The sequence below is a fragment of the Podarcis filfolensis genome (genome assembly GCF_964270895.1).
Source record: "Podarcis filfolensis genome assembly, chromosome: 16".
NCBI classification, from domain to species: domain Eukaryota; kingdom Metazoa; phylum Chordata; class Lepidosauria; order Squamata; family Lacertidae; genus Podarcis; species Podarcis filfolensis.
Window position 1 is genome coordinate 22679631 of NC_139620.1, and position 16428 is coordinate 22696058.

Consider the following 16428-nt stretch of genomic DNA (forward strand, 5'->3'; position numbering starts at 1 on the left):
ATAATAAATCTCCCATGCCCCCTCAGCTGTCCTGATGGGCTTTTAAAATAGCCATGAATGCCTCAGTTATGATTCTTAGTGGTAGAGCACATGCTTAGAATGTAGGTAAGGGATGGGAAGCCTGTGTCCCCCCGTCCCCCCAAGATGTTGCTGGGCTACAACTCCCATCAACTCTGATTCCTGGCTAGGCAGGGATGATGGGAGTTAGAGCACAACAACATCTCGGGGGACCACCCTGATGTAGAAGGTCCCAGATTTAACAAGTAAAGATTTCCAATAAAATAAAATTATTATACATACATACATACCCCGCCCATCTGGGTGGGTTTCCCCAGCCACTATGGGTGGCTTCCAACAAAATATTAGATAATACTGGGGTACATGGACCAATAATCAGACTCAGTATTAAGAAAGCTACATGTATTCATATTTTCAAACTTGCACACATGCAAATGTTCCAGCTTTCAAACTTTCATCATCCCTTCTTTGCACAGTATTCACTGCCTTCCTTTGTTTGAACTTCTACAAAGCATTTCTATTCCTCCTCACCCATGGAGGATAAAATGCCATTGTGGCAGATTTGTCCTTTCCATCACTGCAGCCTATGTGGCTTTCACTAAATACTTCCAGTGGGGTAGCAGTTTTTTTGAAGCATGAGTAAGTTCCTACTTGGCAGACATTCAAGTCTGACATCACGCCCGAGAATGAGATGGCTCGTTTCCACTTTGCGGGTATAATGGAATAATTCTTACTGCACATTTCATTATCTTGCATTTCACACACAGGAGTTATTAAATGGCATTATAAGAATTTAGGTTTTATTTTTACAGTCTTCCTGAAATAAACAAAAGCTAGAACGCAACAGAACTGTATCAATTACAGTCTGTACAGGCCATGGGCTAAGGAAAGTACTTGTGGGAAAACTTACTGCATGTCACTGAAAGCAAAGTTTGCATTTTTAAAGAGGCATACTAAAAAGGGATTTTAAAAAGAAGTGCTAAGTGTGCCACAGGCCCAGGCCAAAGTATGAGTCAGTGCCACACAAAAACGGCCTGTTTCACATGCACCAGTCCTTTGAGAAGCAGCAGGTCTCAGGATTACACACTCCTCACTCTGACACAGCCAAAAGAAGGAAATTGGAAGCATTTGTTTCTAAACCAGGGTTATGTCCAACTCAAGGAAGTAGTTAATTTGAACCAGTGATGGTGCTGAACAGATGAAGTTGCAGCACCAAATTCAAAAGGAAGAATCAGGAGCACATTTCCTTTCCATCCACTGCTTGAATTCAGCACTTTTTTTGTTGCCATGTACAGCAGCAGGGGAAAAACTACCAAATTCAAAAAGCATCAAATTCAAGCTGGAAAGGAAGAATCAAGAGAACTAGTAAGAGTGTACTTCCAATTCTCCCTTTGCAATCAAAACCTGAATTCAAGCAATGGCTTGAAGTTTGAATCACTTGATGGCATGTGACGTCAGGTGACATTTGTCTATGGAAGACTGGCCACTTCTGGATCTGGTCCTGTAGTCAGGTCCATTTCCCCAAGCTTCATTTAAATGATGACTTGTTATCAAGCCACGATTATAAACCATGGTTTGATCCTTACCATAATTCTCCTGAGCTCAGAAGAATCCTGGAAATTTAAAAGGCAGACGCAAAACCGTTCAATTTCCTCTCCTCAGCCACACTGGAGGAAAGGTCACTGGAGGAGAGGTCAAGGTGTGATAATCCTTCTCATGAACATAGCACTGAATTATGGTTTTACATTGCATGCAAAACAGACCTACATATGCTGAACAGTGCCTCTTGATTGCTGGCTTAATCTATCAATCCTAAATTATGGTTTTAATCTTCCTCCTTGAATTGTTATTCCACTTTGATATTTCTTTAAAGGCTGAGAAATTCTTGTGTTTTGTTTTGTTTTTTACAATCCAAGCTGCTTCAGACCTTGGTTTTAGGTAAAAATGATGTAGCACAAATAGAACAAAATGCATGTATCTGATGGAGTCACACTCAAACCACTAGTACTACTGACTGAGGCTTAGTATATGCAGGCCAAGCCACAATATCCACCACCAAGTGATGAAAGACAACTCCAAGTTGAAGACCAGAGCTTTGCAACTCTGTGCCTTGCGAATGAAGCACAGATGATGGATACAGAATTCCTCCTACACAGGAGGTTGATGGGGCCGGTTCCCCAGAGATTTCCAAAGTGATCCTAAATCAAAGCAGAAGTTTCAGCTCTATCCTATAATTATCAACACAACAGGTGAAACTTTAGTCACAAATATGTAGCAATTTATTTGACTACCAAGGGAGCTTTCTGGGCATAGATGAAATCTTCATTCTGGAGAGCTGGACTTCATGCAGTGTTCATCTTTCTGTCCACAAAGATGGATAGTTATCCATTTTGCAAAGGTGATAATATTATATATTCAAAGGTTTAAAAAGGAGGTCCAACAAAGGCTCTTATGGGGAACATTAAACGCCTGTGACTTTTCAATTTGCCTTCCTAAAATAAACAAGGGCTAAGCACAATAAAGGAGAAAATCTAGTTTTAGGAGCTTTCCATTGGATTGGATACTGTCAGTTTATTCTTCTCTGGACAGAGGTTACTTTCCAAAAAAAGTAAACATTATTTGTAGTCTCTGTGTAGTGGTGAAGTCCACAGCTGTCCAAAATAGCATTTGAGAAATGAGTGGCTACCTCTTTTTTTATTACCTTTGCAACACATTATGAACTTTGCTCTGAGCATCTCTATTTAGAAAAATCCCTTCAACCGTCTTATTGTCTTATTACTGTTCTTTGTCCTTCTCTTTAACCTTAAACAACTTTGATACAAATATATACAGAATGATCCGGGACTATTTCATATTTTATCAGATTACCTCTTTTGTAACCACAGCAGTTACTTCTAATGAGAGACAGCAGTCACTTCAGAAAAATGTGACATGACTGCCTGAAGAATGATTAGCTAGCCCCAAAAACAAGATAAGCACCAGAACTGACTGGAAGTAGTTCCTTTCTGTGACTTCAACAAGATTCTTGAGCAAAAATTATCAAAATGCTTCTCATTCAAGATGCCCTGAATCTTGGATGGAGACATGAGCCCCCATGGCATAGTCAGACCTACATACCTCACTGGCTCTTCAGTTGGCAGTACATGTTTCTCCCTTAGGCAAAATGAAAGCTGGGAGATGGAGGGGGATTGGTACGTTTCAAACTTCTTACATGCTTTCCAGAAGTTTGGCCATTACTGTACTGAAGTTTAATTAGCCTTCACAAACCTCATGCCCTCCAGATGTTTTTGCTCCTTTGCCATCACCTGTACAGAATTCCCTGTCACCTGTGGCTACCAGGTTATTATTGAAATCAGCCTTCCCCAACCGAGTGCCCTCCAGGTGCTTTGGACTACAACTCCTGCCAGCTTCAGCCAGCTCTGCTGTGCTCCCATCCGCCTTAGCATCATATGACTGTGCTGGCTGGGGCTGACAGGAGTAGTAGTTCAAAATATCTGGAAGGGACCAGGCTGGGGAAGGCTGAATTAGACAAAGAATCTTGTCCAGTGGCTGCTATTCCCCGCCCCCCAAATTGATAAAAATCTCAGTCATTTAGGGAACAGGGTTGCATTAACTGGAGAGAGATTCAGATTTATTACATTTCTATTGCAAAGCTCAACATCTGTGTTCTCCATTAGGTTTTATCTCTTCACTACTAGTGACCAAGCAGACAATCTCTTTTTTTAGCAGCCCTTCCCATAGGAAAGGCTAAGGGGAGGGTTGTTCAGTACCACTGCTAGAAGATGTTAGGTGTCAAACAGTGTGTAGGTGTGTATGTGTCAAACAGTGACATCTACACACTACCATGCCCCAGGGCGGGAGTGTTGTAAAAAACAAACACTACTTGGTCCACCAAAAACTGTAGACCCCTGCAAGCAAAACTACATAAACCAGAATAATACATTCAAAACATATGATATTCACATTTGAGAAAGAAAGAACTGAGCTGAGATCCCAAGTCAAAACGAAAACCAAACAAACTGCTCTGTCCTGTACAGAAGAGCAATCTATATTCAAAGCTTTAATCCATAAACCAAAGCCTACAAGAATGTCAGCAGTGGGAAAATCATTAGATCTCAATAAATGTTTGCTTAACAAAAGAAAATTAAACATGGGGAGGGGGCAGCATGATCCTTCCAAAATGAAAAGGTACATTATCTTTCTGTGGGAGTTTGTCTAATAAAGAAGAAAGGTTCACTGCATACAGACAAAGAACATAATTTGATTATGAGCACCCAACCAGAATATAATGCCCCTGTTCACAGCAAATTCCTGTTACCAGGAGTATTAACAACAGTGAAGATAGAAGAATTCCCACCAAATGTGCTATTTCCTTACAAACTTGCATGCAATATGTATTGATTCCACCATAAATTGAAAATCCAAAACTACAGCCTTCCTCTTCCTAGCTAACAGTCTCTTGATTGGCAACAATTCAACTAGATTTCATGCATCTGGTAATATAGATGCAACGTAAAATGTTGCCATGGACTCTTGGGAAACAAAATTTGGTCTGCAGTTATAGCTCAATAATTGTATTCAACAAAAGCATATCATTATTTCTTTTGATGTGACAGATAACGGTTTTAAACCGGCAGTTTTGTAATTAGGTAACTCTGTTATCTAGCCACTCTCTGTTCAATCCATGAATAGTAGCTCCCAAGGCTAAGGAATCGCGGGCACCTAACAGTCGTAAGGACACATTGCCGGCATTATGAACATTTTCTCCATGCATCATCTTCCCCAAAGTAACTTCTCAGAGCTTCTCAGAGCGCAGCAGGAATATCCCCTCCTAAATTACTGCCTCTAGTATTGACCAGACTTCAAACTGATAATTGCAGGGCACTGATCTATAGAAGCAAAATTTTAAGCTAATCACATGGGAGATGGAGAGGCCACATATACACACATCACTTTTTTCTGGGATGGATCAACTCTTTACTTATCAGCAGCAAGATGTTCATGTTTGTGTGAGATAAGACGAATTGGCAGAAGAGGGGAAGTGGCTTTTCTAAGAAGTGCAGTACACAACACTGTAGGTTCAGATCCTTCACTTTTTCCATCAAGCAATCTGGAAATCAGTCCATGATCAGCTGTTCCTTTTGTGAGTCTTTACAGAGGCTAAATGTCTTCACAAACCCTGAACTCAGTGAGTCTTTAGAATTCCCTTTCCTGAGTGTCTTTCCACAGTCTTTGAAGTACATTTTTATTTAGTTCTGCTGGCAAGCATGCTGCTTTATGAAGACATTGGAGCTCTCAGCTTGATGCCCATTCTGGCACATCTGAACCCCGATTCCTCCTTCCTGTTTTCCAGAGTATTACTGCAAGCTCTCCCCCGCTCTCAATCTCTACTCCTCCTGCCAGCTTTTGAATTCTCACTGCAACTTCCTCTTCCTTTTTCCTCAGTATCTGAAGCAATTCACCACACAATCTCACTGCAACACCAGCCCTCACTCATCCTGCTTGTCTCATCAGTCTTAACTGTTAAATAGTAAACTGCAGAACAGGGGTGTCCAAAACATTGATCCTGATCTACTGGTCGATCGTGGGGTGCCCCTGGTCGATCCCGTGATCCTGAGCAATCACCCGGGAGGGGAGCTCAAAAACTTTGGTTCATCCTCAATCCAATGGGTAGATCACTTCCAGGTTTTTTTTATAGTGGAAATAGATCACAGTCTCTTGGAAGTTGGACATCCCTGCTGTAGAGTTTCTCAATAAAATTTCGTTTCTGGAAAAACTCATCTTGTCTCCACTGATCCCTTGAAAATGCAACTATCTTAACTAAATGATCCAAGTTACATATACTTCGCTCTCCTGTGTTCCAGTGCTAGCTTCTGAGCCAGCCCCACCGGACAAACAGCAGCTTCTGGCAGAATACCAGCAGAGCTGCTGTAAGAAATGGTTCTATATCACATGTTAAGATTACCCCCCATTCCCCTACCATTCATGGAAGAGATTGTTCTCTGAACATGGAGTAGTAGTCTACAGACATGTTAAGAGACATGTTTCCTAGGTATAGTAACACTCTTCTTCAAGCACAGCCTGCAGAGAGATGCAGTGCTGGGGACTGAGACTTAGAGGAATTTCTCCCTATAGATTAAGATGATCTGCTGCTGCTTCTTGTGTCTTTTATGAGACTTCCTGTGTTGTGAGGGGACATGGCCATCAATCTGGACACTCTGCCTTTCACTTCTTATATTAATAAACCCCTAGTCCACTGAAGAAATCAAGGATGTACCTATCTCTCCTAAGCTTTCCCCCTTTTCCTCATGAGTCACTTTTTTAAAAGACTGTAAACCAGCATACCATTCTTCAAAAAAGAATGCAACAGCAATGCGAAGGGCAATGCTAAGGGCAAGAGTGAACACGATGGAGGAAGAGAAAGATATTTCAAATTCCTAGAAACCAGACCAGCTTTTTCAGTACTAGCTCTTTGAAATGGTGAATCAATATTTCGAAGCCCTAGATACTAACATATCAATTTTTCAGGAAGTTTATGTTCCCCCCACCCCAAGCTGGGACAAGAGATTTTAAAACCTTGAGTTAAGGGAGCTGGTATAGATGATCAAGATTGCGAGATCCTTTTGCAAGCAAGCAAGAGGATGAAAACCAGTGATTCCACACATGATGGCTGGGTGGGTGCCGGTTCCAGGAACAGAATTGCCGAAGGGCTGGCCCTTATCACGCTCAAGTTAAGGACTTAATAGGAATGGGTTCCACTAGGTAACAGCCCCAGACATTCTGAGCAAACAGAACTGTATTACAAATTGTAAACAATTTATTTAGTGAGTGGACAAAATTGTATATTACTGTGATGGCATTAAATTGATATGAATCAAAACTGACTTCACATTTCACAGATTTAATATAAACAAACCTGTACCTATCAGTCTTACTTATGCAACCTGGAAGCAGTTGCACAAATAATACAATAGAAATATGCAGGACAATGAAATACTAAAAACACTCCATTTTCCATTTTGAACAAGTATACCTTACAGAATGGAACAGTGAATTCATTATGGAGTTTAAATGTGCTCTGGATAAATTTCACATTTGTTCCAAAAATACTTTATACTTCATTCTTTGGTTCCCTCCCAACTTAGGTGTTCTCCAGAAGGCTGCAGAATGTAACTCCAAGACTGCTGACTTTTTAAAGTTCTGGAATTTCTGCAGTAAACACACAGGTGATGAAATTCTCATTTCTCACCAATGAAAGCACTTCTTAAAACTGATTAAGTACAAGGGAATACTGTTGCAGTTATTAGTACCCTTGGAAGAACCACACTTTTATTTTCTGCCTAGGCTCATGTCAACATCAACAAGTAGAAAGAGACCAGTAACTTTAAGACAAAATGCATGCAGTTGACCAAAGCCTACTTTTGACAAGTAAGACTGTATACCGGGGGCAGGGGGGAATGCAGCCGTAATAAGTTAGAGCTACTAGCAGCCTATAACACAGCTATAGTAAACGCCAACTGTACCAAATGAAAGCAAGGTTTTTCATTTGCTCCAGCGGGTGAGAGCGTAGTGACCAAGCAAGATCCAAGAAGCTGGTTCTGTAGTTTTCATCCTTGGCTTGGTTTTACATGAAAACTGGAATGCTGTACCTGTAGTACACTTGCTTAAAAGGTTGGCTGTCAGCAACATAAACCTTCCTATTTAAACCGAAATGCAGTAAATATCTAAAGGCAGCCAATTTGTTCTCCAGCAGAGTACATTTGTTTAATTTTTTAAAAAACTAAAGTAAGTCTGTAGAATCATAACTGACAGGGACACAATACCATCTTGTCTAAACCTACTAAATGATTGTAAATTCCACATTCTCTTAAGTAATGAATTATCATCTTGCTGTTGCTGCTGTAAAACTCCCCCCTCCGTTTTCAGTCTAGCTTCCTGCAGTTTAAACCCACTGCTTCTTAGCCAATCTTCAGTGCAAAATTTAAACAGCTTTTTCTGTAGTTTTTTGATATGTATTTGACAACAGTCAACATTATAACAGCCTCGCAAACAAGTCCCCACAAAGGTAGAAAAATCCTTTATGAGCTAAACTCACAGTTCCTTCAGCCTTTCTTCATATGTCTTCTAGATCCCTTCAGCATCCTCAATGTTCTTTTTTAAGTCAAGGTAATTGGTTCCTTTTATCTATTAATTTATCAGGAACATAACAGAAAATTAAGTTACTTAAGTTAAAATTAAGTTTAATTAAGAAAATTAAGTTACAACATATATGACTTTAACCAATAGACTATACCAGAGAAAGTTCATAACTTCATATGACGTTTATGTTTAGAGAAAACAAGGAAGACCATTTTTTTTAATTATGATGAATTAAAAGAGTAGTCCACTTCCAGCATGAAATGTAGCTGGTAAAGGGTTACAAATCAAAGACAGGCACAGAAACAAGAAATAGGTACAGGATTCCCTTCCCACAAATCAGACAAGATATTTGCATATTAGAAATTTCATTATGGGACTAGTGACAGTCCTAGAGCCAAAGGAAGAAGGGGTTCCAATTATAAAAGCTTTGCAAATAAGACTCCCAAAATTACTAGCCCACCATAATTTTTACTGTTCACCTGATAAGGCATTACAAAGTAAGTTGTCTGCGGCACATTAGCTGGGAGCAAGGGGAGGAGAAGGGAAATTCACTCCCAATAACTACTTGCTTGCCTAAGGGTAATCTATACTCACAAGCAAGCAGATATACATTATAACAGCCATTTATTAAGCATTTGGAATACCCTATCTTGTGGTTTCAACCCACCTCTTCAACCTTCTCTCTAAAAAAAATATGGTAACTAGCTTTAGGAAACTGTGTTGTGCATTCACAACTATTCTACTTAGTTGTATATCTTTCACAAAAATTGACAGAATACTGCTTAATCAATGGAAGGTACACAATTTAATCTGTATGCTATATTTGTTATTGCACCTCAAAACTGAATTTGCATTTTCTGTTGTCACTGCCGTGCTGTAGATTCGCCTCCCCCCCCCCCCCGCTATCCACCAATTATCCACCAGTTTATAAATTCCTCTATTTTGAGGTCAGTAACAACTTGGCATTTGTCTTTGGTTTCCAAGCAAGTGCTTTAACTGGCCAATATAAACTTTGAATTCTAAATCAGTCCTTCTTAGGTCTTGTTTCTACTGAGGTGGTTGACCTGAACGTGAGCTGTTCTGTTTTAGACCACAGGTATGGGCTCACGTGACGGAATGCTTCTCCATACAAAATACCCACTCTGCACAGAAAACTAGGAAATGGGAGAGAAGGCTAGGCTAAGGCTAGAACCAGTCTCCCTAGTTTTCAATGTGCAAGGATATTATCTATTATATATATACGTGGAGCAGCATTTCATTACGTGAGCCGCACCTGTCTGAAGTGCCACATCCAGAGACAAGCTTACCACCACAGTGAGAGCCAGGCCTATGTCACACCCTTCATCTAGGTGACTAATAAAAGTGACTAGAATTGACTAAGCAGATCCCAGCCAAATCTTGTTGTACACCAACAATGAATTATTAGCGAAGTTCTCCAACAGCCCAACCTAATGCTCTAAAATATATTTCTCCAATTTATAATTCATGAATGTCATCAAATAGATATATGAATGCTTTCAATCTAGTGTGTTACCCTCAGTCAAACAATTTACCATACCAACAGAGGAAGCTGAACTAAGGTGACACCGTTTGCTCTTTATAAAAATGCTCTTCAAAACTGTAGACTGCTAGGAACTGCTCAGCTTGTTTATAAGCTTAAGCTGCTTTTTTGTTCTACTTGCCAAGCTTCTTAATTATCTCTAGGAAGCACACAATTCCATGGACCCTCCCTTTTTTAAGATAACCACGGCATTTGCCTTCAGCCAGTTAGAGATCTTGCACAGTTGCAATGGGAAACTTTGGAATGGAAAGTGCAAGAATTTCCCCCCACTCCAAGTCCCTGCCAAAGACCTAGGGGTTTAGATTCAGTGCCATCAAAGCAGCCCCTCCAGCCCCTTCCTCACACTTACTCTTGCATGGAGATGAGAAGGGGATGCTGACAGCAGGGACACCTCCCAGTCTGACACAAGGAAACATGGGAAATTTAGTTCCTGATGCTTCCAGTGTTAAATGTAGAGCGTTCACTACATTACAAAATAATAGAAACTGCATTTCCAATGCTTCCTGGCAGTAATAAGCATTCCCTCAGCATCACGTCTGAGGTCTTCAAAGCCACAAGCCCTCTCTGTTGCTATCCTTACCCCCAAGAGTAAGCTTGCGAAAAGGGAATGGTATGCAGGCAGCTGGCAGCAGCAGAGGCCTTAGGCTGCAGGTAAATCAACAGGGCCTTTTCAGACAGGGCTCATGCTTCCCAGTTCAGATGGGACTATGATATAACTATTTTATTTTTATTTTTTTGTTTCTGGATGTAATGTTTTGGCTAATGTTTAAATTGTTAGCATGCCTCCCAATTTGCTTGATTGTTTATTTTAAACAAACAACCATGCCAAAAAAATGAGAGTGAAGGACTGAATTGGGATTAAAGAAAATATACTTTAACCCATTACATTTTTATAGCATTTTCATTCCCCTCCCAGGTAATTAGACATGATCTCCTGGTCAACACTATAGCTTCCACTTGCCATGCATAGGGCAGTTAACAGAAGGCACTTCCCTTAAACCAAGTCAGACTACTAGTCCACCAAATTCAATACTGTCTACTCAGAGTAACAGTCTCTCCCCAGGGTTTCACACAGAATTGTTTCCCACTCTAACTGGAGATTCCTGAGATCTCAAGTCTTTAAAAACATGATATGACAAACAAAGCCTACTTGCCTGGCTTGTACAAGCAGAAAAATACATGTGCAAATACCAGTTGAAGCTATTATTCCCAGACTCTGAAAATGGAATTTGGAATAACAGCTTCTCTCTCCCCATTTTAAATCAGATGATGTCACAATGCACAGACAAGCACTTTACAGAACAGTGAGAATTATATGCTGTGCTCCTGGGTGTAAAGTCACAACCACATACTTTAAAGTGTTCAAATCAGCTAGAAGCATGTTCTCCTCTATGAGGAACACCTTAGCTATAATGTTTGCCTAGGATTCTGCACTCCTTAAAAGACCTTCTTGAGATCTGATTGCATCATCACATCCCTAATAAAATATCCTACCCAGGATGTGATTTGCTTATGGACCAAAAATCACCTAGGAAAGAGAATGAAGCAATGAGTCTCATCTTTCTTATGATAACCGACCTGAAACACAACACTCTAGTCTAGCCTTTCTCAACCTTGGGTTCCCAGATGTTCTTGAACTACAACTCCCATCATCCCTGACCACTGGCCATGCTGGCTAGGAATGATGAGAGTTGTAGTCGAACATCTGGGGACTCAAATTTGAGAAAGGCTTCTCTAGTCAGTATGTGTATACTGTATTAGCCATACAAGAAGCAAAATTCTCTCTTACAGGAGAAACTTATTTTCAAAGTTCAGCATAGGGTTCAATTCTGGCATCACACATAATTATTGAATGATGGGCATGATATCTGAACTGACAAACCATAGTTACACAATCACACCACTGCTTCCAGAGACAGGAATCAACTTGTGAAGTGCTTAGTGTACTGGAAATTAAAGGAAACACAGCTACAAGCAATGGTTTGCCTGGAAGCTCACACCCTGGGTCCTAAACTGGTTGACTCAAACCATGATCATCTCATCACAGGGTCTGTTCTATACAAGGTAGAAATCAGGAATTTATGTCAGAAAGGAGCAGTCCTACTACTGTCTTTTCAGATCTTCCTTTTTCAACAAGACTTTTAAGTGGGGATTTTTATCCCAATTTGTATTAAATTTAAAATTGTTTATGTTTTTGATGTTAGGATGTTTCTTGGGAAGCGAGTCATAAATGAAATAAATGAATAAATAAGAAGTGCACATTGGAGCCTGGGCAGAGAAGGCTCCCTTTCCCTCCCTTGTGTGTTGGCAACCCCAAGTTATTCTGGCATCCAAGCTAACAGCCTCAAGTTTGTGCAAATAAACTGAAGGAAAGATTGGTAAACTGGAACAAACTAAACAAACGTCTGCATCACCGATACCATAAGAAAGTCCTGTATGATCTAAATGAAAGTATGGCATGATTCTTTTATTCACTTTCAGTCCTCTTCTCCCTCAGTGAGGAATTCTGGTGCCAGGTGATATGCTACACTGTATGGCTTACAACAGAGCTAGCCACCCGCTTGTGAAGATTATCAGAGATCACAAAGAAAGGAATATATGATAACAACAAGAAGATGAGGAAAATAACAAAGAGACTATCTGGACAGAATTGTGTCATTAAAGCAGCAGCAAGAGTGATGTTTGGATCCCTTTCGGAGCTCGAAGTATGGGTACCCCCAACAAAATTTTAAAAATTTGGCTGTATAATTTGGAACTAATGTAATTTGGAATTAATGTGATTTGATTGGCCTGTTAATAAAAATTATTTTAAAAAAAATACAACAGAGCTAGCCAACATGGTACCCTGCAAATGTTTTGGACTACAGCTCCCAGCAGCAAATCCAATGATAAGGGATGTGAGTTGTAGTCCAAAACATCTGCAGGGCACCACTTTGGCTACCCATGGCATACAGCATGCCAGCTTGTACATGTTATGCATACAGGTTGGTTGGCTGGTTGGTTTTACTTTTGTGAAAATAGATGACTCTTGTTTTCTACAGGATATTTTTCGGGAAAATAAATTTTGTGTGCCATAAACAAGGTTCTGATTCAGGTATGCACAAACCCACTACTACTAGCCATCTCAAGCAACAGATATTGCTAAAACCTGCCTAAAGCCCTAAACATGGTACAAAAAGCCAAGTGGCAAATCTTCCCTGTAACAACAGTGTTTGCTATTTTATAGCCAGTGAGCTGCAAAGCATCTTCATGGGATTTACTCAGGGCCACAGCTCAGTAGTAGTGCACATGCTTTGGATGTGAAAGATCCCAGGTTCAATCCTCAATATCTTCAACTAGGACTAAGAAAGACTCCTCCCTGAAACCCATCCGAAATAGACTCTGCATAATGCAACTTCCCATGTTCTGGGAAAATCCAAAACTTAGTAACATAATTTTTCAGGATTTAAAACTTTAGTCAAATCCATTAAGCACACCTAGTGCAAGCAGTTTAAAAGCAGCTGGAATCATTCTTTAACAAGCTGCAAAATTTACCTGAAGTATCAAAGGTGGAGTGCCTTCTTTCCTCATACTTGATTATTTATTCTCGTATGCATAACAACCACCTGCAATGTTGTCCTTGAACATTAAGTATCTCTTTTGCATTAATCTTGGCTTCCCCCCTTGCCTTAACACCTCTGCAGTTTACAGTCTCAATACACAGCTTAGCATGGCAATATGCATTAGGAGATGCTTTGCTTGCTGCCACACAAAATGACACAGCAGACTGCAGTTCCATTCTTCAGTCTTCCTACTAACCAAGAAATACCCAACCACCTGAAGCTATGTGCCTACTCCACACCAGGAAGTTCTCAAATTCCACATACTGTATTAACATTCCCCAACTGTTCCCTCCAGATAGTTTTTTTGGAGCCTAACTCCATCAGTCCCAACCTGCATGGTCAATGACTGGGAATGATGAGAGCTGTAGTCCACAACAAGTGGAGGGCATTAGGCACAGGGAGGGGAGTTGCCATATATCATTACTCCTTCAAAACCTGGCAATGTTCCTATATCTACCTGCCCTCTGTCACATGAAACTTTGAGAAATCTTTCCATACAACACTCAGTACTTTTCATCACTCTGATGTTCCACTTCACCTACACTTCTGAAATATTCAAACCCCTCCATGTATCCATATGTAAAGTACTGATAGAACACATTCCAGTTCTGGATTAATGACGCAGGAGATGGAGGAGGAGTGAAGCAGCAGTGACCATTCATCATGTCACAATAAGTAGTAGAGATAAGATAATGTGGAAGCAATGTTGGACATTTAAATAGTATGCACCTACACAGTGGATATATCCAATACCTTCCTGGCAGCCCAGGGCAAGCAACCCCCATCCTCACATACACATTCCACTCATGGTGGACACTGGACAAGGGAGGGAAAGCCGGGCCTTCTCTATCCTACATGTTTTCTCAGCACAATACAGCTTTTAAAGGGCACTGGTCACTTAGATGTGAAGTTGAATTTCCAAGGGATGTCCATTAGTTAATTGACAGATTTCCATTGAACTTGAAGCCTGCAGCTCAATCCTATGCTTGTTTAGTTGGAAGTGTCACTTTGTTGAATTAGGCTAACACTCTGGTCAGTGTGCATAAGACTGCAGCCTTAGAAATACTGTACAGTTGAAGCACTCAAGACCATTGTGGTAACACCAGCACCATCCCTTCAGCTCCCAAGCAAAGATATAGAAACATCTGTGGCTGCAATCCTAGCTGCACTTACTTGGAAGTAAGCCCCACTGAATGCAATAGAACTTCCTTCTGAGTAGACATGGTTAGGATTGTGCTGGTGGTGAATGATTTTGGAAAAAATCCTCCTTTACAGCTAGACAGACAGATCTGGAAGAGATTGTGAAGCTTATAGTAACAAGTATAGAATGAAATGGCCTTCAAAAACAACAAATTCCAGCAACAGTATATTATATGCAAGAAAACCTGAAATTAGCAACCACTGCCAACTTTCAAGATGAAAGAACTGCTTCAAGTCCAGAACCAAACTCAAGTCGAGCTCCTGTAAACCTGCAAGCAATCACATAACAGTGTCTACCCAACTCAGCATGGTACACCACACCCCATATCTAGAACACCACAAATGGAACATAAGTCTCCAACACAACTTGCATCAGAAAAGGTAAAAACAGAGTCCCATGACACAACAATAATTCTGAAATCATCATTCTGACTTTCTAGTCACACCCCTGCAATGGTAAAATCCAGTCTTTCTACAGAAAAGTTCATGTTCTCAGTTCTATGTCTCTATCCACTTTAGGTAAAACCTAGTTTAATACATCAGGGGAATAGAAAGATAAACCTCTATATCTGAATACAGAGACAAACTCTGAACTAATAAAGGGATGTTGTAGTCCTTTGGAAAGGTGAAGGATACAGGGCCACGGGGGAAAGAAGGTGATTAACCCAGGCTTCCTCACAACGGTCTTAATTATTTTCATATGCAGGTATCCCACACAATACTGACCGTATCTCATACAAAAGTCACCCACGTGCAGTGGGTAGCACCAGCAACCTTGCAAACAGTTGTGCAGTATGAGGAGGAATGGAAATATCATGAAACTTATCCATTACACACATGCATACCATAAGGGGTGTGAGAGTTAAAAGGTCTCACCTGAGGACATTCCCAAGATCACTTAAAAGAGATTAAATGCTCCCCCAGTATCCCTTTAGCTTGCATATCAAAATCTACAAAAGTTAACCCAAACCCAGTAAGGGCACACATCTTTGTGTCTAGTCATTTGTGGTCTTCACAATATTAAAAGCCAACTTTTGTCATGCTCCTTTGCTAGTCTCCAGAGGCAATTTACACTTGCCACAGGTAACCTGGTAAGTGGTTATTTACAGCACTGCTTCAATCACCAAATCATACTCATAGCAGATTACAGAGACACAAATGGGTGGATTTTCTGTACACCCTTTTCAGTGTGGTCTAATCTGCATGGTGATGGCAAGGATGGAAGCATAAATTGGGAGTTACTTTGGGATATTAATTATTGTGGAGAACAAAGATGACTGTGTGCTGATGATAACATTAAACTGGGGGCAGGAAGACAAACATACAGGAAGGTGAGGGAAAAACCAAAATATCAGATCTAGGGTTAAAAGGGAAAAGGAGAAACACACAATATGGGAGGAAAAGGGGGGGTTAACAAACTCAATCTTCTGCCACACAAATTGGTCTCAGGCCTAAAACATGGGTGCACCCAGCCAAAGGGAAGCCAAGTACACCTTGCATTTACTTACACGTATGTTTATGTTCCTCAAATGTCCCATGCAGTTGAGCAAGAGTTAAGAGGCCAAAATTTGGGACCCGTGTACGCTTCCTTGAAACTACGTCCCACAGAATACAGCAAGCCTTACTTTCAAGTAAATTTACCCACTTATTTATGGGGGTAAGCCCTTACTGAATTCAGTGGGACTTTACTCCAGAATAAAAAGAGGCACAGGAGCAGGCTTCATGCTCCTAGGCAAGACAGAAGAGTCCAGATTCAGTTTTCACCTTGGCAACAGGCGGGCTTAGGCTAGCAGTTATTCTGTCCTATGACCTGCCTCACCCCCATTCACAATAACGCTGACCTACCTTACAGAGCTGTTATCCCCATATGAGATAGCACACACACACACACACATTTAAGGTTGTATC

The 16428-nt window shown here is 40.6% G+C and overlaps 1 protein-coding gene across 41 annotated transcripts in view; it reads right to left on the reverse strand.

Moving 5' to 3' along the window:
• The window catches only part of MTMR3 (myotubularin related protein 3), a 58502-nt gene that overhangs the window by 40986 nt on the left and 1088 nt on the right, over nt 1-16428 (reverse strand). For 13 of the 41 annotated variants that reach the window (XM_083589785.1, XM_083589775.1, XM_083589769.1 and 10 more), the window contains exon 2: nt 8114-8202. The exons of 11 other annotated variants lie outside the window; for them this stretch is intronic. The gene's annotated coding sequence lies outside the window, so the exon portion shown is untranslated. Of the gene's footprint in view, nt 1-7541; nt 7716-8113; nt 8203-10872; nt 10932-14493; nt 14610-16428 lie in introns of those variants that run through there. 17 more of the 41 variants (XM_083589776.1, XM_083589770.1, XM_083589765.1 and 14 more) reach the window with 4 other exon arrangements.